This window comes from Phasianus colchicus, chromosome 10, assembly GCF_987193195.1.
Source record: "Phasianus colchicus chromosome 10, bPhaCol1.hap1.1, whole genome shotgun sequence".
Lineage (NCBI taxonomy): Eukaryota > Metazoa > Chordata > Aves > Galliformes > Phasianidae > Phasianus > Phasianus colchicus.
In genome coordinates this window covers 14,978,857-14,999,619 of record NC_143445.1, presented here as the reverse complement: position 1 = coordinate 14,999,619, position 20,763 = coordinate 14,978,857, and the positions used below count along the sequence as shown (strand labels likewise).

At 45.0% G+C, this 20,763-nt stretch overlaps 1 protein-coding gene across 5 annotated transcripts in view; it reads left to right on the top strand.

Annotated features, from left to right (window-relative positions):
• Positions 1–20: 20 nt before the first annotated feature.
• TP63 (tumor protein p63) overlaps positions 21–20,763 on the top strand; it is a 162,850-nt gene continuing 142,107 nt past the window's right edge. For 2 of the 5 annotated variants that reach the window (XM_090147404.1, XM_090147403.1), the window contains exons 1-2: positions 17,104–17,227; positions 17,647–17,831. The gene's annotated coding sequence lies outside the window, so the exon portion shown is untranslated. Of the gene's footprint in view, positions 85–224; positions 658–6,500; positions 6,710–6,884; positions 6,964–8,373; positions 8,492–11,864; positions 12,017–16,219; positions 16,569–17,063; positions 17,228–17,646; positions 17,832–20,763 lie in introns of those variants that run through there. The other 3 variants (XM_090147402.1, XM_090147401.1, XM_090147408.1) reach the window with 3 other exon arrangements.

Genomic DNA, 20,763 nt, shown 5'->3' with positions numbered 1-20,763 from the left:
TTCTGCAGTTATATGCAGTCAATGGGTGCCCCGAAGGAAAGATTTGGTCTTCCTTGCCTGAGCTTGCCCTGCAGAAGGCTATCGGTAAGAAATATTACCCAAGTGACTGTGGCGTAAGTAATGGCATTCCTTACCCAAAATCACCCAAAAAATCATTCTCTGTTCATGTTGAGAAGAAAGGGAAGGAAGGTGCAAATGAGTTTTGTTTCTGCTCTTTATAACAGATACAGCTCACCTGTTCATGAAGTACCAGATAGACCTATCGGAGTCAGAGCAATCTCTAGTTCCTGAGCTCTGCATCAGTTTTGCTGATGAAGTCTGAGGCTGTGCTCAAACCAATCTCTCCTTCCTTTACTACAAGCACACGGTGAAATGGTATTCCCTTTCTGGAGGAGGAAACAGGACATTCCACACCCTTGGCTTGGTAGCACTGGCCAGCTGTGCACAGCTGCGCACCAACCCAGCAGCAGAAAGTCCAGGTTCACCCTTCCTAAGGAAGGACCGATGCCTTGGGCTCAAGCCAAGCTGGCAGCCACCAACAGAGAGAAGCAGCACAAAGGATAGCAGACCCTGCATATAGGACCCACGCTTTCACCATCACCATTGCTCCATCACTGAACTAGATATGAAAGCCATGTCATACAGACAAAACTTAAGGTAAGCCTGGGCATTCCCTACTTCAGTGCCTACAGTAGGTGAGCCTCACTTGTGATTCTGTGAGCAAAGAATGAGTCTCCTCTTTCTGTTCTCCTTATTTTTGTCTGTGCCTTCAAAGATAGGCAGTAGAGCGTGGGATGATTTGGAAGATCATCTGTGCTTTTAACTAAGTGCCATGCATTTTAGGCTTCCCTGTAAAATATAATGATAGATTTCTTCAATAATAATTACAGTGGGAAAAATGCTTCATCCAAGTTGCATAAGACTAGCTTTATCCAGGCCTTTGGTTTTATAAGAACTTAATTGTAGACAATCTAAGAAAGACCACAAGCTTTTGTTTAGTGATAAGAAGGGTAAAAAAATTTAAAGGAAACTCAAACCAAAAATCCCTCTCTGAAAGCTCTTTTCATCCACCACAGTACACTAGCGATTTTCACTGGAATCAGCGCGTGGTTCTGTTATCTTGTGGTGAGAAGATAGGTCCCTGGGGAGAATACTAAGCTGCCTGAGCTTTTGAGTCGAGTGATGGAAAACATAGTGTGTGATTTTCAGAATCTCTGACCATAATCCATCTTTAAATGTTCCCTTAGTTCTGAGCAGTTTGAATTCCCTTAATTGCATGATGGATTTACAGTTGAACATTTCTGATATAATTGCCCCTATTATTGAAAACAAAGGAGACACGTGCCAGTCTGAAACAGCAAAGATATAGCCTCAAGGAAAGGGATTAGTTAATCTTTGTCTCTTCCCCTTGCACTTGCACACGCAAATATTTCTGCACAAATCCCTTTCTACTTACTTGTCAGAGTATTCATTGTCCCTTGACTTCCAGGACTGTATTTTGGGCATGTCTTTGGAAAGGCTGAAAAGTTCTTAAATTCATCATCATCGTTACCAAATGAATGACATGAATTTAAACCTTAATATTATGTGATGAGTGTAAAAAAGTACGGTTTTTTTAACAGTGTTTCTCAAGTGTTAGAAAACTGAAGTCCTAGAGGCCATCAGACATGACCACCAGTCATGTATTTGGTAAAATAGCTGTACCTCATTCATAGACAGTGGAGTTTTAATGTGAATGACCACTGCACGAGGCAATAAATCTCTTTCATTAGATCCTCTCTTTGAAGTTCTTGTTGTGTTTGGAACAACTTGTCTGCAGGATCTTCCTGACCTCACTTGTTCTCTCTCTTGAGATACCTCCAGAATTACTGCTGGGCCTTTCTGCTCAATAAGTTGTCTGCAAATGGAAGCAAGACCAGACTCCAAATTTATGTTTGCATTTAGATATTTGAATGAAAATGATTCACTCTACCATTATTCAGTCCCAAGCTATTTCAGCCCACTCCCAAAAGACAAACATGATGATTGTGGACCTTTGCTGCATATAGCAATGACTAGGATGCTGTGTTAGATACAGATTTGAGGCTTTCATAACTTTTGTAGGTGAGCAGTGCTGATACTACTGAGTGGTATTGTGAAAGAACAGTGAGGTGTGTTTGTGTCTGTTATGAATGTGTGTAGTAGAAATGTAATTGGCTTTGAGATTGACACTGGAAACAGGCACATTATAGCAAGGTGGTGTCATAGCTCATATCAACTTTATTCATCTCTATGAGCTTGATGCCAGGAATAAAAGATTGTGATGCTGTTCAGTGGCACACAGGCAGCTACCTGACTGTCCTGTTGTGTACACACTGGTGGAAGTTGTCCTGGAGACCATGCAGCAGCGAGGGCGGTATGCGTGTTTGCATCCAGGTGCTGGGGTTGCTTGGAAAAGCCCATCCATCAGGTGGGTTAATTGCGAGCTTTGTCAGAGCTGCTTGGCTCCTGGCTGTCTCTGCAGGGCTCCAAGAGCAGAGCAGCAGAGTTATTGAAACACTAGGAGCTGGTTGAGGTTTGGGCACTGTTTTCCCTGTGCAGCACACAACTGATTGTGCAAGTCAGCCAGCAGTGAGGCTGCTAACTCTCCATGGGGGCTGAGACCTCCCTTCTCTTTTTGTAGTGTGCTGCCCTACAGATGGGTTGTGTCAGAGGGGATTAATCCCCTCCAAATGTGGACATGGCACGCCTGAGTTGTCTAGACACCCCTTCTAACAAGCAGAGAGCAAGAGATGTGCCTAAGGACTGAGTCACCTTAAGCTTGACAGCCCAAACAAGCCTTTTTAATCCCCCCTAAAACTGCCTACTTTTCTCCATCGACAATGTTGTGAGCCCAGAGTGGGAGATATCTGCACTGCAAGGCAGACTGGGCCCTGTCCCTTTTCTGGTGTTAAACATGGCTATGTAAGCATGAACAGTTGAGAAAGCTGCTTTGTTCTGTCCTTCTCAGCTTACAGTTTGCTGCTGTCTGTGTGGATGAGAAAGGAACAGAAAGCCAGTGACCCATCTTCGATTTTTATACGTCCTTCTTTGCCTTATAACAAACTTATCAGTGTGGCTGGGGACACCTAGGAGGTGCAACCAGCCAGGTGCAGCACTGAGCAGGAAAGCACTTTCCTTTTTCTAGGATGTCAAACTCAGCATACAGAGAGCTGTCATCCATTACACACACAGTCCCCAAATCTCTTGGTATCTCCTTTGCCTAAGCATGAAACCATGCCACAGCTTGTGCTGGGAGCATGCTGGGTCCCATGGCAAAGAAAAGCCCAGAGCACCAGGCTTCTGTCACAGAATGGGATTTTTAAGTGATGTATAAGCATGTGGCCAGGGGACTGCTAGATGTTCTCCTGTGCTATGCTGTTCCCCAATGACAGAGGCTCTACCAGCAGTGGAATATAGAGCACGGGGTGGATGCAGGAAGGCATCGAGGTTGAGGAGCTGGCTTTAGTGAGTGTACAGCTGAAACTCATGATATTAAACAGACCCTTTTCTGGGCTGCTTTTCAGTCTGTGTTGTGCTTTTTTTGACCATCAGGTTTTTATAAAACATAAGCCTCAAGGGGCTTTTCTTCCTTTGACACTCGTAATTCATTTTTACAAGTTTACATGTGTTGTTGTTGGGAGCAACTGGCAGTAAATAATGCTTTTGGTCAAGGCTCTTACAATGTGTAACTGAACCTCAAAGCATCTCTGAGTTGACTGTACCATGACTATCATTGATCCTAACACGCAAATTGGGGAAACATGGGATATCGAGAGTTAGACATATCAAACAAAAATTCCTATGCTGTGCTGTATTTAGGAGGATGACAAATTCCCTCCCAAAAACCTGCACACCTGGATGCAGACAAATGAAGAAAGCCTTGAGCAGACTAAAAGAGAATGCTCCCTTAATTGAGAAAATGTGCTGAGGAAAAGGAGATGTTTATCTCGTAGCCCTTGTTGCAGGTTAGAGTTGAGAAAGCATCTTCCTCTTAGAAACACAGGGTTCCTGTAAGTGGCAGAGCAAAAAATATTACAGGGAAAGAACCCGACCCTTGAATTCCAAAAATACCAGCTTCTTTCAAAGTAAGATTTATATGCAAGGAGACAATCTCTCTTACAGAGTTTTTCCTGCCGTTCAGAGCCTACTCACTGGAAACAAGCAGCCAATTTAAAAAGATATTGGAAGAACAGCTTGGACGCAGAGAAAGGAATGACCTGGAGTCTTAAAAAACAGACAAGCTTTTCAGTAGCTCGGCACTTGGAACAAGAAGCTAAAAGTCACATAAGGCCAGTAAAGTTTAGGGCATTCTGGTTACCTAAAAAATAACCATTCTTGGCTTCTCTCGTTAGTATCTCTGCTCAGGGATCAGGTTAACTGTTTTGTGGGAAGGCTGGGTGCAGTTGTGCAGCCATGGTGGTGAGTTTTCTTCAATGTGTAAAGGGTCAGGATGAGCGAGTGGTTAGGTTATTTGAGGGCTGGTGTTCCTGAGCCCTCTTTGTCTGGGATCCAGACGGGCCTTCCTGTTGAGAAACACTGGCCTACTTCTTCAGTGCAAGACAAACAACATACCAGCTCCGGCTCTAGCAAGAACAGTGTTAACTATTTCTATTAATGCTGCAACCATGTAGTTGCTTCTGGAGGTACCTCAGCAGAAACAGCGCAGCTCCTCTTTCCTCCCCACCTCCCCTCACTCTTTGTTTGTATTAAGCCAGTCGTGACCTTTGCAAAATTTTAGGAGATCTACTGTTTTTTGCAAGAAAAGTGTTTGTTTTTGCTATCAGACTGGTTCCTGAGGACTCAATATGCCCTGGTCAGAACTGAGAATGCCTGTTATGGAAGCTGTGCATATCCAGGGTGGAAATAATGTACAGCACCAGCTGTATTTAAGGATGCAACTTCATCTACAGGATGAAAGTACGTGGGATTGCTTAACAGCATTTCCTTCAAAATAAAATGAAAACAAATAGAGGCTCATGTCTGAAGCCCCGCACTTCCCTTAAAACAAACAAGCCCAGATTAAAACTCTTTCTTTGGAACAGAATAGAGGCAGGGCCTGTATGTCATGCCATACGGCATCACAGTAATGCATGGAAATGACATTGCTGATTTGGTGTGTTGGTAAGGGTCTGAGCTGTGCTCTGAGAAGCATTTTCTTTGCTGTGTCCCTTAGAAGGTAGCCAATGAGGAAAGAGATGTAGAAGATTTTTGTGATATGTGCGAAACTGTTAAGTTTTGGCTGTGTATTAGGCTGCTTTTTGAAATGCTGTCCAAGTTGTCATGGGGCTGCTTAAGGATCCCTAAAATCCTACAGTATGGGCTACTGGAATTGCTCTCCCTCTGTTCTTTCATGTATGTCCCATGCAGAGACAAAAGCACACAGAGCTTTGAATTGTCTTACGGTGTTTGAATTGGATGTGACTTTATCTTCTGCCCTTTATTCACTTATACTTGTTGTAGTTTGAAAGAGTCAATAAACTGCCTGTATAAAAACATGTGTGCACATAAAACCTGTATATTCTATTGATGACTGCATAGTCTATTACACATGCATTTAATAATTGTATCACATGTCTAGTTTTATGTACATGAAAAGCATAGAGGTACCTATCAACAGAGTAAAATACATACTAAATGCTATGATGTGGTAGGAGGGCTCTTAGCAGAAGGTGTGTGGGAAGAACTCTTTGTTATGATTGCACCAAACTTGACTAGCCCAAGTGTGATGTACCCAAGCTGAAGAAACCTTTATACCGCACAGTATTTTCCAGTTAATTATATATATTTGTATGTCTGGGTGTGTGTGTGGACAAGTGAGATCATCCATTCCTGTGAGACTTTTTTTCGTCCTCTCCAGAATATTTTTCCTCTCCCTAGCTCCTTTCCAGAAGCTCAACAACAACAATAGAGCCAAGAGCCTTCCCTCTCATCTGGTGTCTGCAGTCTGGTGTCTGCACAGAAGGCTGGGCTTTGGGGTGTGGGCTCTGTGTTCCCCAGTGGCGTTGACTCCAAGGACTGGTCCAGCTCAAGTCTGGTGCAATTCCAAACTCAGATACAGGATGTTTTCAGGACAGCCTGGCTATGGGCCAGGTTCTGGCCAGAACCAGGAAAACAGGAACCAGGAAAACAAATGTGGGTTTTGTTTTTTTGTTTGTTTTTTTTTTTTTCTTTGAATGTGCTTGAATAGGAGAGAAACATGATGAAGATTAGCTCTAGGTTTTAGGCTGTCTGGCATCCCTTAAGTGGTATGGATTCAAGGGTCTATCTTAATACAAACAGATTTATTTTACAGTTATATTTGAAAAATGTCGATCTTAATAATTATGAGTCTTGGGGTTAGTTTTGGCTGCTTTTTTTAGAGGTGAGTTGGGTTTTGTTGTTTTTTTCTTTTTCTTTTTTAGTTTTTTATGGTTTTTTTTACATTATTATTTTGAAAATTACTTCCTTTTTTCTTTCTTTCCCGTATTTTCTTGGATCAGAAGGTTCACCAAGATGCCAAACTGTGGCTGGCTACAGCTTCAGCACATCTCGTAACAATGCAGGCCATGACATGCCAGTGTGATGGAGCGTGGTATGCACAGTTCAGGAAAGATGTGACAGATTAACACTGCTGATAACGGTTGCCACTCCGGATATTCTACTAAAATCCCCTTCTTCCAAGTGGCTTAACTCTTGAGACACTGTTACTGTGAGTATCTAAAGAAAACAGATACCTACAGTCAATAAGACAGCGGGCTTGTGGATGTTTGTACTCCATTGGAATGATGTTCCATCATTGTAGGGCTGGGGCAAGAGCAGAAATGTAAGTTACTCTTAACTAGTGAATGAACAGTATTTTCTGCTTAATTTCTATGTAATTTTAGGTGGTGTGCTGACTGGGATCTGCAACCTGTCCCCTGTGTCCACATGGGGTATGAAGAATGCCGAGCAGTGCCCGCTGTGGTATGTTCCCCTTCTGCACAAGGTGTGATGGCTTCGAAGCACATCCTATTTCCCTTAGTCTGAAAGATATTGTTATGAGGGAGGCACTGGAATACTAGGAAGGAAAGCAATCAATGTGGGGAAAAAGCTATTTTTCTACCTTTTCTAGTTTGTCTTCTCTTCCCACCTAGGAAGCTTCTGTAGCATAAACCAGGCTTTACAAAGGCATCTAGTTCTGCTTGAGTTTTTTTAGGATATAAGCAGGTTATATTTGTAGTTCTGCCTTGGGTCCGGAACTTTGCTCATTAAGCAGTGAGATTCCTATAGGCTTGATCTGCAGGCCAGCCCAAAAGGGAAGTAGGCAAACATGGGTTATAAGATCATTAGTCCTTGATCTGTAACAAAAGGATGTGTGGAATGACTAGGTGTCATTGCTGGGTCTAACACACCCATCCAAAGGAAGCTGCAGTCTGATCTGATGAAGTTCTAACTGCGTGAGAGGCAGTGAAAGTTGTACTCACTGGGCTTGTGGCTGCCTTTGTCATCTCTTTCTTTCACTCCTCAAAGGTTGCTAAAGTCTGTCTGAACTTCAGATTGCCCACCTGCTCCTGGGGATTTGTTTGGAAAATTCAGATGCTTCCTCAGACGCTTCCTCCTGCTCACCTTGGGTTGTCTTGGTGAAGATCCACTCCCTTTTTTACAATAGAACATATGAACAGTTTGCAAAATTTGGAGAAGAACAATGATTGCAGCTCCCTTCATTGAACTAACTAGTGGAAGGAGGAGATAAAAGTTATGCAGTCCTGCAGTTAATTGAATTAATGAATTGAAAAGGAAAATCTCCAGGATGCCCCTAGACACTGGGATTAGAAAGGCTGTGATTTTTCCACCCAGCACTGGACAGGCTCAGGGTGAGTTCCAGGATGAATCCTTAATCTGGGATAGGAGCTTTGTTGTCCTGGTTTTAAATGATTTATCAGGAACACATTCCGCAACAAACTACATCCAGAAATTCTGGTCTTTTTTAAAGTCATAAGCAGAATTTTGCTTGGCAGAACCCAGAGATGGAAAAGAAAGGGCAGATCAGCAGAAGCATGCTCACTTCTCTAATAGTTGTGTTTTTCTAGAAAAGAGAAGAGAGAGCAGAACTCTTGGTAGTCATTTTTCCCTACTTCTTCAACAGAGCCAGTGGTACTGGGGAGCTGCAGTCCTGATTATTACTTGCAAGCATTTATTAGTGTATGTATTCTTACAATGAAGTAGAATCTCTATATCAGGTTCTAGCCCTTGCCATTAGGCTTCTTGACTGTGCCTATTTCTCTTTCATTGACTCCTTCATGTAGTCCATCAATTCTTACATCTATGCTAGAGAGCACAGTTACTCAAAGCTCAGCTACTGCTCAGTTTTACTTTGCTTTTTCTGTTCTGCAGTACCCAGCTGCATTCATGCCCTCGGCCAGCAGCCCTTCAAGGTTAGCCTGTGCAGGGTTCAGCAGAGGGTTTAGCTGCTTGCCCTGGTCCCAGCCTTCAAATGGGAACTTACCTTAATGTAAGTAGCGTGCTCTGAAATTACACCCTCACTTACCTTGCGGTAACTTGCTCGTGTAGTCATGGCCTTAAGGTTTTTCTTTTGTATCCATGGCCACAACATCTAAGCACTTTATGGTACAGCATACACTAAACATTAATTTCAAATTATTGAGACTATTTTCATGACTCAACAACTTTCTAATGACTGTGTACCTTATTAAACTCTTGCAGCCCTTTAATAAGAAGTTTTCCCTCATCCCTTGGCATTTAAGCACTGTATAACTGAAATGAAATGCATAGCTGAAGTATTTTTTTTTAGGACATTTGATTTACAGTGAGCCCAAAGCAGCAAAGGACTCTTTGAAAATCTCTAGAGTGGACACTCCCAGAGCTGTCTGTATACACTTAGAATTAATTATTCCCTTCATGGAAATTGTACAAGATGTCCCCTAGGTTCTTTCTGACTGCCTTCCTGCCCTTTTCTGATAATCCCTCACTATCCTCTGGGCTCTCTCTGGTCCTAAACTTAACATATAAAGCTATTTTTATCTAGGGGTTAGGGTGTGAATAAATTCAGAGAATGTCTCTCAACATGACTTTATGTCTGTAAGCCCTTCTTTAACTTGATTAGAAATGCTCAGACTTTCTTGCGAGCTGCCTTTGAGCATCTTCTGGTGAAATAGCTGCCATTGGAAGAATTTCTTCTCCCATGGGTCGTGGGAGGCAGGGATCAGCCAGGAGCAATAGCGAGGCTTAGAGGTAGAGACAAGACTCGGGAGGTTTCTGATCCTCACTGCTAGATAAAATGACCTTGGATACATCATCTCCTCACCACTCTTGGGTAATGCAGGTGTGACAGAGGCATCCATCCTGCAGCTACACCAGAGCTGCAGCAGATGCCCATTCTGGGCTGGGCTCAGCTCATTTAGCTGGGATTTCAGGGACACCTTAGGGAGATAGGTTCTCAGCCCTCCATTAATTTTAAACAGGGACTCAGGTGCCTCCAGGGCTCCTGAAAAATGCAGCTCTTAATGTTTTATGGAAAGGGATGAACTGTGCCAGGAAAAAAAGGAGGATTTTGTTCATGTCCTTAGATGTGATGAGTCCTTTCTCTAAAACGGCAAAGGCAATTCACTGAAGCATTGCAGAGATTCCCTGGAAGAAGCCACACAACTTCTTATCTCTAATGACCAGACAGAACAACTGCTTTGTACCTAAAGATGACCTCAGGAGGCCAGGGCTAGCAGCAGATTACCTGCCCCACAGGACCCTCTCTGAGCTTCTCCTGGCAGCAGTGCAACTCAGGTTGTTTCACTAAATGTCAGTGGAAAGAGCTTCTGCTAGGCTGCAGACAAACAAGTCTAACCAAGCTTGGGCCCCACTGTGGCAGGGCTGTTCTTTGAGGTCAGCTGGACAGGTGTCCTCAGACACTGCCAGCAGTGTGCCAGCTGTGCTGGAGACCAAGCTGCCAGCTTGCTGGCTCAGGTGAGCATAGTGTTGGTACTGCCTCATGCTCTCCTGGTCAAACAATTACAAAGCGGCACTACAGAGATGTGCTATAAGCTAGACTGGGATAAAGGTAGGCTTGGAGCCAATGTCAGCGTGCTTCTGAGAGGGACAAAACACCTATGAGTTCTGCAGAGCACTGGATGCTCACTTATGCTGGATGTACCAGACTCTACGTGCGTTCAGTGAGCTCTGGTGTACCAGTGAAATGGTGGTCTGAGATGTTCTGGAGCTGCGAGCGGTCAGCTTGGGTCACAGGTAATGTGACCAGCATTCTTTCAGGCTGTTGTCCTTCTTATTTCAATGTAAACACTTCCCACCTGTCCCAAATATGCGTGCCATTCTCCAAGACTTTCCAGCATTGCTTACATTTGCAGAACTTTATTCCCCGCTCCCTCTCCCTGTGCCGCATCTGTTCCCATCACAGCTGTGGCCACCCTGTTCTGTCTGGCTGACACCCCCGCCCCCTCCCCTCCAAATCACCTCCCCCTCCAAGATCAAAATACTCTGTTTTTATTTATTTACCCTGCAGCTGTCAGTGTTGTGTCTGGGTCAGTGCACTGCAACGTGGAAGGACACGCGATACGTGGAAAATCCTTAAAACTGCCAGTCCTGGTAGTAACCAACATACACACCATCAACAAATAGATCCCTTGGCCCTTTGCTCCTTTGAAAACAACAGGTCTGGGCAATGGAAGAAATGGCATTGTTGGAGGCCAGCACAGACATCCTGGCTTGAACCAGCACTGGGGTTCCACGTGTTTGGGGAGAAGAGGGAGGGCTGAAGATATGGGCTACCCCAGGGCTGTCACATCAGTGCTTATCAGGACTGCAGAAATGCATGAGACAGTAACATGGCTGTGAGATATCAAACGAGTGCTTTGCTGCCTCACAGATCCACACATTCATGTTTAAAGTGAAGGAAAACACTGTGAGGGTCACAAATGCTGTTGAGGAGCAGAAAGCATTCAAGTGCAAGCTTCACTGAAGTTTAGTCCTCAGTTCTGTCCAGCAACAGCATCTTCTAAGTGTATGCTGGTGCAAGGGCTTAGAAGAAGACCTCTCATCCCTACAACAGTGCAAACTGGTGTAAAAAAGTCATAACTGTAGAGAAGAATAGAAAGAGCAGTCATGTAGACATTGCCCAGCAAAACAGGCTTCTGCTGCTGACTACTGTTGATTAATACATCGTTTCATGCATTTTCAGGAATCTTTGTACAGTAACTGGATGAACAGACTTTATCAAAACTCCTTGCTTTGCTGGTGGTGCACAACTGCAGTGGCTCTACTTTATGCTGCCTGCCCTGGGATGGGCCCAGCAGCCACATGCTACCCCACCAAAATGCAAATGCCATCTCAAAAACAGCTCTGGATTGCCCACTGTGAATATACATAGCATTACTTACCCATGTTACAGCTAGCACACGTAACCAGGGCTGTGGTTTCCTGAAAGCAAAGAGCTGGGTGCAGCTCTGCAAACCTGGGTGTTTGTTCCCACCAGCAGCTGTGATTTGGGCTGAGGTAGGACACACACTGTAGCAGCTGGGTGAGCAGATGGAAAACAGGTCTTTGACTGCTAGCTACTGCCCCAGGAAGTGCCTGGGACCATGAGAACTGCTCTTTCCTCTGTGCCTTCTGGAGTTTAGAAGAAAGGGGCATTCTTCTCTTTCATCCCAAGATGACATTAAGAAAGGAGAAAGGGCAAGGAGAATTGGATTTCATTTCCTCTTTCTCCTTCCCCAAGAATAATGAATTTGTTGGTCCCTCAAAAAGAGGGCAGCAAGTAAACTATAACCCAAGGAATGAGGTGGTAGCAGCATTGGGAGCTGGTCATGGATTTCCCTGGTCAAACTCCTCTTTGCTGAATGTCACTTGCCTTTTCACAGGCACCATCCATCCCAAACACTGAAAGGTAACTTGCAGGTACCTCAGCAGGACTGTGTTGGAGCCTCTTGAGCTAACAGGACATACCTGTGGCAACCAGACTCCTGGGAGAGGGGTTGGAGATGAGCAGACAGGCTGTGGTGGATGGCTCCAGGTAAGTGTTACTGAAGCTGTGGGGTGCCTGAAGCCTGGCATTTGATGCAGATGTAGAACTGGAAGTGTGAGTTAGAGTCTGTTCAGTGTGAACATGCCATATCCAAGCACAAAACTTGCTTTGTGGCATTCAGTGGACTTGTCACGCTGCCATGGCTTCAGCCAGGGGAGGGATGTGAAAGCACTGAGAGGGCTGCGGAAGACCCAGGGAGAATAGAGACTGCGTTACACCCTTACTGCTGTGCAATCCCCAGTCTCCGAAGCTAATGCAGTTTATTGAGAACCACAGTCCAAACCACGAACTACAAATTAAACCTCCCTGCAGCTCTGCCTTTTCCCTCCCAAACTGTATTTTCTACAGCACTCCTCGCACTTCTGTCTTTTCCACCAGATGCTGCTCCAAGTGTTTGGGCAGTGAGAAGCAGAAGATGACTTTCTCCAGCAATTGAACTCTATTCCCAACTGATGTTAGCTCTGTTCTTGAAGGCATCCTTTGAGAAAGCATTACCCTTTCCAGAGGGCACAGAAGGTTGTGAACTATATTGATATTTATCTATTACTGGTCTATGTTGTACCTAAGCAATGAAAACAGCTGCCTGCAGGTTAAGCAGAAATAGATTGCCTAGAACTGCAAATTCACACCTCGACAGTAATATTTCCAGTCCTTCAGACGTAGCTAAACGTGTAGCTAGCAGCCTGCTGGGTTGTTCAGAGATTGACTTTAATGACATGTTATGCAAAAGTATCTCTTCCGGGACAGAATCTTGCTCTTCCTAGCACAGTGCATGCAGTTATTGCTGTCTTCCACCCCAGAAGTGGCTACATGTTTGATGCTGGCTACGTATGCAGCAGCTTGTGAAACACTCCAAGACTCTGCAGCATGCAAGGCATTAGAGAAATGTAAGACAGGATCTGAGCTATGACAAGCAGTGTGCATGGCATCGTATTCCATCGTGCAGCAGAGGGAAATAGGGATGCAAAGTATGTACTCGAGCTGAATAGGCCATTTGAGCAAAATAAGAACTGAGATGAACTTCAGTCTCCAAATTTAAACCAAAATTGGATCTCAAACCTTCTCACATTGGTGTGTCAAAGTTACCTTGTAAAATTACCCCACCTCCATTGTCATCGACTGTTTTCTAGTGTAGCAGTTTAATTCGTAGTTCCAGTTGCTGAAAAACACCCAAAGATTAGGGCTGAGCAAACATGAAATCTGGTAGCTTGACTGTGGCTGGGTGAGTCATTTCAATACTCCGTGTGTTGTAGAACCTCAGACCCCAACGATTACTTTTCATTTCTGTTTTGACCTCATGGGACTTTTTATTTTTTGGATCGCTCTGGGAGAAAGCATTTCAGATGTGAGCGTTTTCTTAAGTCTTCTTGCTACTTTATGATTTGTGGTTAATGTGGTGCTGGAGAAACCCAGAAAAATCCCTCTGGTTAGCCCAGTCTAACTTAATTTAGGCCAGCTGCACCCCTGTGCTACCAATTGCAACATCTAAAGCCTCTGCAAACCAAGTACCACCTCACTACATCTAATCCCCACCTCCACCTGGGGCAAAGGGAAGGGAGAACCCCAGTGATGGGTGGGTGGTGCATTTGGGCTCCGATTGCATTCGTGAAGCAAAGATCCTAATTGCAAGGTAGGGAAAGTGACTGATTCTTAAACAAGAGTTGTAGTAATGAACATGAACTCTATAGCCCTTGCTGGAGAATCTATTATTTTTCATGGTGAGATGGGTGCAGTACTGATCACGTGAGATGGTATGCAAGGGGTGATGGCTCTAATGTACCATATAAGGTAGATGTAATTCCTTAAAACTGTACAGGTAGCAGCACTAGTCTGTGCCATTGTTTTAGTTTGCACAGACTGGAGCTAGCATTGGACAAGCTGGCAAAGGTAGTGCTGGATGAGCAGGCAGGACAGTTGGCTTCACATGCAGCAGTAACCCAACAGTTCACCTATCTTCTCAGGAAGGATTTGTTGAGCTCTCTGCTATGTGACTGCATGGCTAGACAGTTCAAAGCTGCTTTGGGTGCCTGTGCATCAACTATGCTCAATACCTACAGTCACTTGGGGATGTTTGTTTGATTGTCAAAGCATTTTGGTACTAAGGGCTTCTTCACACCCTCCAGTGCTATATGATTCCTGATTAATAGACCGAGCTTAATTGTTTGGGGGCCCATCCCAGTTCTGTTTAGACCTGCATGGAGAAGGAGTAGGATACCACTGTATCAAAATAGCAGCAGGTACCTGCTGAGGTGTGCAGGTCTGAAGTTAGGAGCAACTATTGGAGTTTGTTCAGCTGAGGGACTGACTGAACAGAAGGCAGTGGAGCCTAGAATTGTAGAATCATAGCACAGCTTGGGTTGGAAGAGAACTTAAAACCCACTCAGCCCCAACCTCTGCCATGGACTGGTTGCCCTCTGCCTGCTCAGGGTCCATCCAACCTGGCCTTAAGCACCTCCAAAGCACCCATAGCTCTCTGGGCAGCCTATGCCAGGGACTCTCCACCATCTGAGTAAATAACTTTTTCCTAATATCTGGTCTGAATTTCCCTTCTTTTAGCTTAGAGCCTTTACCCCTTCTCCCATCACTATCAGAAGGTGTAAAAAATCAATCCCCCTCCTGCTTGTAAGCTCCCCTCAAGTATTGGAGGGCTGCAGTGAGGTCTCCCCAGAGCCTTCTCATCTCCGTGCTGAACAAGCACAGCTCCCTCCACCTTTCTTCATAGGAGAGGTGCTCCAGCCTTCTGAGCATCTTCATCTGTCCTACCAAGTTGTGGTGATCTTGAAGACCAGATTGATTGCTTCTTGTTTTGTTTGCTTTCACTGCTTTAGCTCTTTCAGAACCTTTTCCTGGAGTTGCCCAGAAGCTCACCTGCAGGCTCAGATGCTCACTGGCTGTGACCATGCTGGGATTGTGCCCAGTTCAGCTCCTTGTGTGTACCCCAGAGCAGGAGCTTGTGGCCATCCCTGAAAGCAGAATGGCCATGCCATGTACAGAGCACAGCCCTTGCTAGAAATGAGTGCTGAAAGCAGGCAGGTCTCCGGCACTGCTTCTCTGTCATCCCAGGGCCTGGTGCTGCGATGAGGCACAGACACAGGTAGGTGCTGCCAATTGGTGAGGGTGTCTGTCTCCATAACTCACCTGGCAATCACTCTGCCAGTCCCCACTCCATGTTCTTTGGGATATTGCAGCCGTCAGCAGCCCTGGTAATTGGCAGTGGTAGCATGGTGACTCACCAGGCCTGGCTCTCCCTGCGCTAAATTCTGCTATCAAGTTGATGATCTGCAGGTAATTTTGCTCCAGCTGAACACCGCAGACTTGCTCTCACGCATCCTGCTCTCCCTGTAGGCAGAAAGCTTCCCCCCAGATTACCCCACCCTTGCTTGGTGTACCTACAGCCTCTGGCCACTCCGTAGTGTGTCTGTTTTGGAAACCAAAAACCTCTGCCCTAGTACCTAACTTCAGGAATTAGTCTCTGGAGGCCAGAGAAGTGCCACAGAGAAGTGTGGGTGAGCGCTAGTCCCTGGTTAGGCACAGAGGAGGTAAGAGGAGATGCTTTAGTATCCATTTCCCTGCTCTAACATGGCAGCTTTGGGGCTTTGTGAAAAAAAGAGCCAGGTGGAGAAAAGAAAAAGAAAAAGAAAAAGAAAAAGAAAAAGAAAAAGAAAAAGAAAAAGAAAAGAGAGTTATGATGCTTTTCTTGAATCCTGAGAGCAGTCCTTGGTTGAGCACCCAAATGACTTGGAGAGGAGTGGAAGTCTTCATGCCACTGGAAAGGGAGTCTGGGTACTTTGTGTGCACAGGGAAAAAGGGAAGGCAATGATGCTGAAGGCAAAAGGCTGTGCCAGCAGCTCTGAGCACTGCAGAGTGACTTCCAGCAGAATGGAGGGAGCCCCAAAGGCAGGCTTTGTGCAGGAGGCAGAGGTTTTACAAAGCTAAGCCAAAGGTCTGACTGATATTATAAGAGCACACTGCGCCTTGTTGAGAAACTTCTGGGATTTATCTTCTCTGGAATGTTGAGACTCCTTAATGACATGTTCCTGCTTCACAGCTCCTAGTAACACAGGAAAGCACGTATCGCTTTCATACGTGAATCCACAGGCAGGATTAAAGTTAAGGATAATATCGACACCATTGTCATCTTACATACCCCCCTCTTATGTCCCCTTTGATCTATTTTGTTATTTATTTCAGGATGACCAGTGTCCCATCTTGCCAGGGAGGTCAACAGAAGTTTAGCCGCTGACATCATGAACAGGATTGCAACCCGTATCTGTGATTAGTGATGAAATGAAACCCACAGCTTGAAATCATTTATCCATCATATCCGATCAAACACAAACATCCTCTGCACTTGAAAATAAATGAGGGTTGGAGCCAGCTCGCCTCTGCAGAAGTTTGTGACACGTGTGATAGATTGATGAGCTGAGAACAAGCTGCCACCCTCCACCCCCATCATCGATGATTTTCCATTCCGCCTGGAGAAGGGGACGCTGAGGCCAGAGGTGAAGGATATACTTTCCAATAACTGTTTCAGTGGGAGGTGAGAAATATGAGTCCCTGGAGGGGCAGAAGGAAAAAAAGGAAGGCACTGTTAAGCAGGGTAGTTTAGAGAGAGCAGCTGCTTGACAGACTTCTGGCAAAGAGTGAGGGGAGCAGCAGCCCTACTCTTGCAGCACCTATTGTTGAATGTTACAGGTACCAGAACAGCACAGACCATGGTCTCTGGCTGATATAGGCTTTTTCCAGTTGCATATGAAGATAAGAGGCCTGTAAGATGAAAGAAGAGAGCTGATGATGTCTGCTGGCCACTCAGTATGGTAATGCCAGCAACAACAAACACAGAAGGGCTCACATCCAGCCAACTCCTCACTGCCTTTGCAGCATCCACAGCTGCCAGTAAGGAAGGTCCTGTGCTCAGCTGAATGGCAGCAGCCCCACCAGTTTTGTTCTCATCTGTTTCACAGTGGTGGGCTTTTGGGGACCAAAGCAGAAAACAAAACTTGACTTGGGGTTCCAATGTCACTATTCTGTGATTTTAATTGGGAAGTTGGTGTTACTTGCCCTTTCCTTATTTCTTCCTCCGTAGTGCAGCAGCTCCAGAAGCACAGCAGAGAGATTCAGGCTCCCAGTATAAATTCTCCTTCAGTGCAGAGCAAAGAACATCAGCTGAACCAAGTGGTCACATCGTGGTCTGAGTGGGTGAGTGGTGGTTCACCTGGGGAGCACATGCATTAAGCCAGGGCCAGTCATTCACTTGCATTTCCCTGACCCAGTCTCTGTTCTTTAAGATCAAAGTGAATTTCTAGCTCCTACAGCTGCAAAGGGATTTTTAAAAGGTGAAATGTGTTGCCTGAAAGCAAAGAAACTAGAAAGAAAAGGGAACCTTTAACAATGATTCTGAATAGACATTATTTGTGATTGTTTGACTTTTGCAAATGGGGCAAGCCATGCTTGAGAGCCATTTTATGATGTGGAACGTTTCTGAATGATGACCTCATGTTGCAGGTTTTACAACCAAAAGAGATGTCTCAGGGCTGAAACCTCAGGTTAAACTGACTGCTTAGTGGGTGAGGGATTTTGCATTTGGTAACACATATACACTGTGTGCTTAAACACAGGGGTACCACACTGGTGGGCAGCAGGTGGGAGATGCTGGTACCGATTACAGTGCCAAGAGAGTCTGCCAGGCCTGCCAGCACTGTACTTCAGGCTGTCTTCTAAAAAGTCCACTATTGGAGTACACTGGAGATGCACAGCTGCAAGCAGCTTGGGAAAACACTGCAGATCGTGCTGAAAGGCACAGGTCAGTATCCGCTGCCTGCCGACTCAAATGAAGAAATGTGGCTTGACGTTTTCACTTCCTTCCAAAAGCAGCACAAAAAATAAGCTGATTTCATAATTTAAAGTAGGTTCTGGGACACTCTAATTACAACATCTCCATCAACACCCACCTCTGAAACCCCAAACCCACACAGTTTGAATGATATGAGTCGGTCTTGACTCCTACAGCCTGCCAGATGCTGGGTCCTTTTGCATCAGCTCCAGAGTGCTCCTTGTGTGGGATGGCTTTGCCCTGGCTGCTGTAAGGCCTCTTCACATCTAGAGAGGGCTAGGAGGTACCCAAGTGATAGAACTCCATTTGTCACAGGGAAAATGGCTTATTAGACACGTGAGAATCTCCTTTACATGAATCTCCTCTACACACTGGTTAAGGAAATAATATAGGACGGCATGGCTTTACTTCCCCAATGCAGATTATCTCCACAGGCTGGCTGTACCCTGGGCAGTTCATTAAGGGCCAGGATCTCTACTACCTCAGAGCAGTCTCTGGAAGCACGTCCCTGTGAGAGGTAAAAAGCCACATCTGGAGCCCAAGGACATGGGGAGCAATACTGGCTCTCCTAAATTAGCACCATCCCATCAGCTCCATTGCAAGAAAATGCTGAGGATACTTATTTTTAAGCCAAATCAAATTAAAAATAATAAAAAAGGAAGTGGTTAAGGGCACATTTTACTGTGCACCGATGAGCTGTAAAAAAATACAGCATCTAAACCTTTCAGCTGCTTCGAAAGCAGCCCCATAAAAAAGTAAAAGCACTGCACAGAAATCTCTATGGTTTCTATGCTGCTTCTTACATGCTGTTGTTAAAGCAAGGGCTGAGGATCTTTCCTTCTCTCCTTTTCCCCCTCCGTCACTCTCACTGCCTTCTAACCACTAACAGTGGGTAAAAATATTCATGTTTCGGCCCAGTGCCTTTATGCCTGTCTCACACTGGAGGGTTTTTTCCATTCCTGTGGGGTTGGGCAGGCCTTGATTATCACTCTAATAGAGTTAATTAAGAGCCTTCAGGCCCTGACGTTTTGTTTTCTTTGGGACCAGACCTATGGCTTGGGCCTCTGAGCTACCTGCACTGTCTCAACCCCTTCTCTGAAAAACAAGTGGGCAAAATTTGGCAAATGGCTCTTCAGAAGGCACATGTGCCATCCTGCCACGGTGCAGAGCTAGAGGAGGAGATCTCCTCTCCTCTACAGGGCCATGGAAGAGATCCCTGAGAAGGGATAACGTGCTGAGCCTCAACTGTGAGCTGGGCAATCGCTTAAGCAAAAATAACCATTGGAAATGAATCAGCAAGGCAAGGCATGCCTCAAGAAGGTCATTTCTAGGATGGGCTTGGTGCTTGGGATGTTTGCAGAGCAGCAGTCCACAGCAGGTGAAGGCCATCAGGTTGGGGCATTGATAGCTTATCCTTAGCACCTGGGAGAGCTGTTCCCTAAAATGAGATTTCAACCTTGCTGTAGCCTCACTCAACTCGATGGGAATCTCTGAGATCAAGTAAGGACTTTCCTTTTTTAATAAATAGAGGAGTATAGGGTCACTCCCACGTGCAGTATAAAGTAATAAAGGGCTTTTATGTGGGAATCTTGCTGTCCTCTGAAGAGCTGTAAAGATCAAAGGCTTAAAGCAGTGTCTAATTGCAGGTGAGGTTAGTACTGTGAAACAATTAGCCTATGTGTACATGTGTGAAAATAGAGAGAGAGTGCATCGCTAGCAAACTAAGTGTCTGCTAGACAACTAGCCACGGGTTTAAGGGTGATTAGCTGCTCCCTGCTGAGTTATCAATTGTCAAAGTGACCGGTTTGAGCCTACAAAAGTTAATGCCCCACTGGTTCCTGTCTTCTTCCTAGGCTTTTAGCCAAAATATGTTGCCCAGAGATCAAGCACAGTAAACTTAAACAGTAGGGAGAAAATCCTAGGAGCAAATGGCCATGCTATTCTGGGGGAGGAACTGTGTTCTTTGGTCCATGAGAGCTGTTAAGGTAGCACAGAGGAAAAGTAAATTTGAAAGTATAATTTGGGGGTCTTGAAGCCTTTGTCTCAAACCTCTTCAAATCATTCAGTGATTTGAAAGAAAACAGTAAACTGTTGCCATGGTTTGAAACTGTCTAGACTGCAAAAACAGGATGAGAACAGGCAGTTTTCCACAAAGCTGAAGGCCCCTAAGGAGGTCTTTGCACTGGGTGGTCAACCCTAGTTTGTTTATTGGTGCTGTGAAAACTGTGATGAATTGGAAAAAAAAAATACCATTAGGAGAAATAAAGAGGGGATTCAAAGGGAGGGAGCTGAGCTGCTAATTGAACAAGAGAACGGCCTTGGGAATTCATGTCTAAGAAGTGTGAGTCTGGAAATGCTGAGCTGAGCAGGAACAGCCCTGGGATGCAGGGTACCCAGTGTTCAGGAGACAAGGCCTGGGGCTGGCTCTGTGGTAAGCTCTGTGTGGTCGTAAGAACAGATGAAACACAAGCAGAAAGGAGGTTAGAAACCAAAATCTGATGTTATAACAAGGTTAATGCCCTGATCTGAGGTCTTGTGTTCCTTCATCTGTTAGACTGAAGATCCAGGGAAAAGGGATGGTGGTTTGGCGATAGGGAGTACTCCTCCTCTGCCAAGGCACAGTGAAAGACTCCTTCCTTGTGAGAGTTTATTGAGATAGTAGAGAAGATCAGGAAGAAGTGAAGAAGTGGCAAATAGTGAATGCCAAAAGAGAGATTCGGTGAAAGAACAAAAAGCAGCTCTTCATATAGTTGAATTTTTTATTATTATTTCTTGCTAATATCCGTGTACTCTCCAGACTGATAAATTATGCAAGGCCACTGAAATGCAGCTAAGCCTGGAGGGTATGTAGACTTGTAAGGGTTGACCTAGTGACACTGTGCATTCACTTGAGTCCTCTATT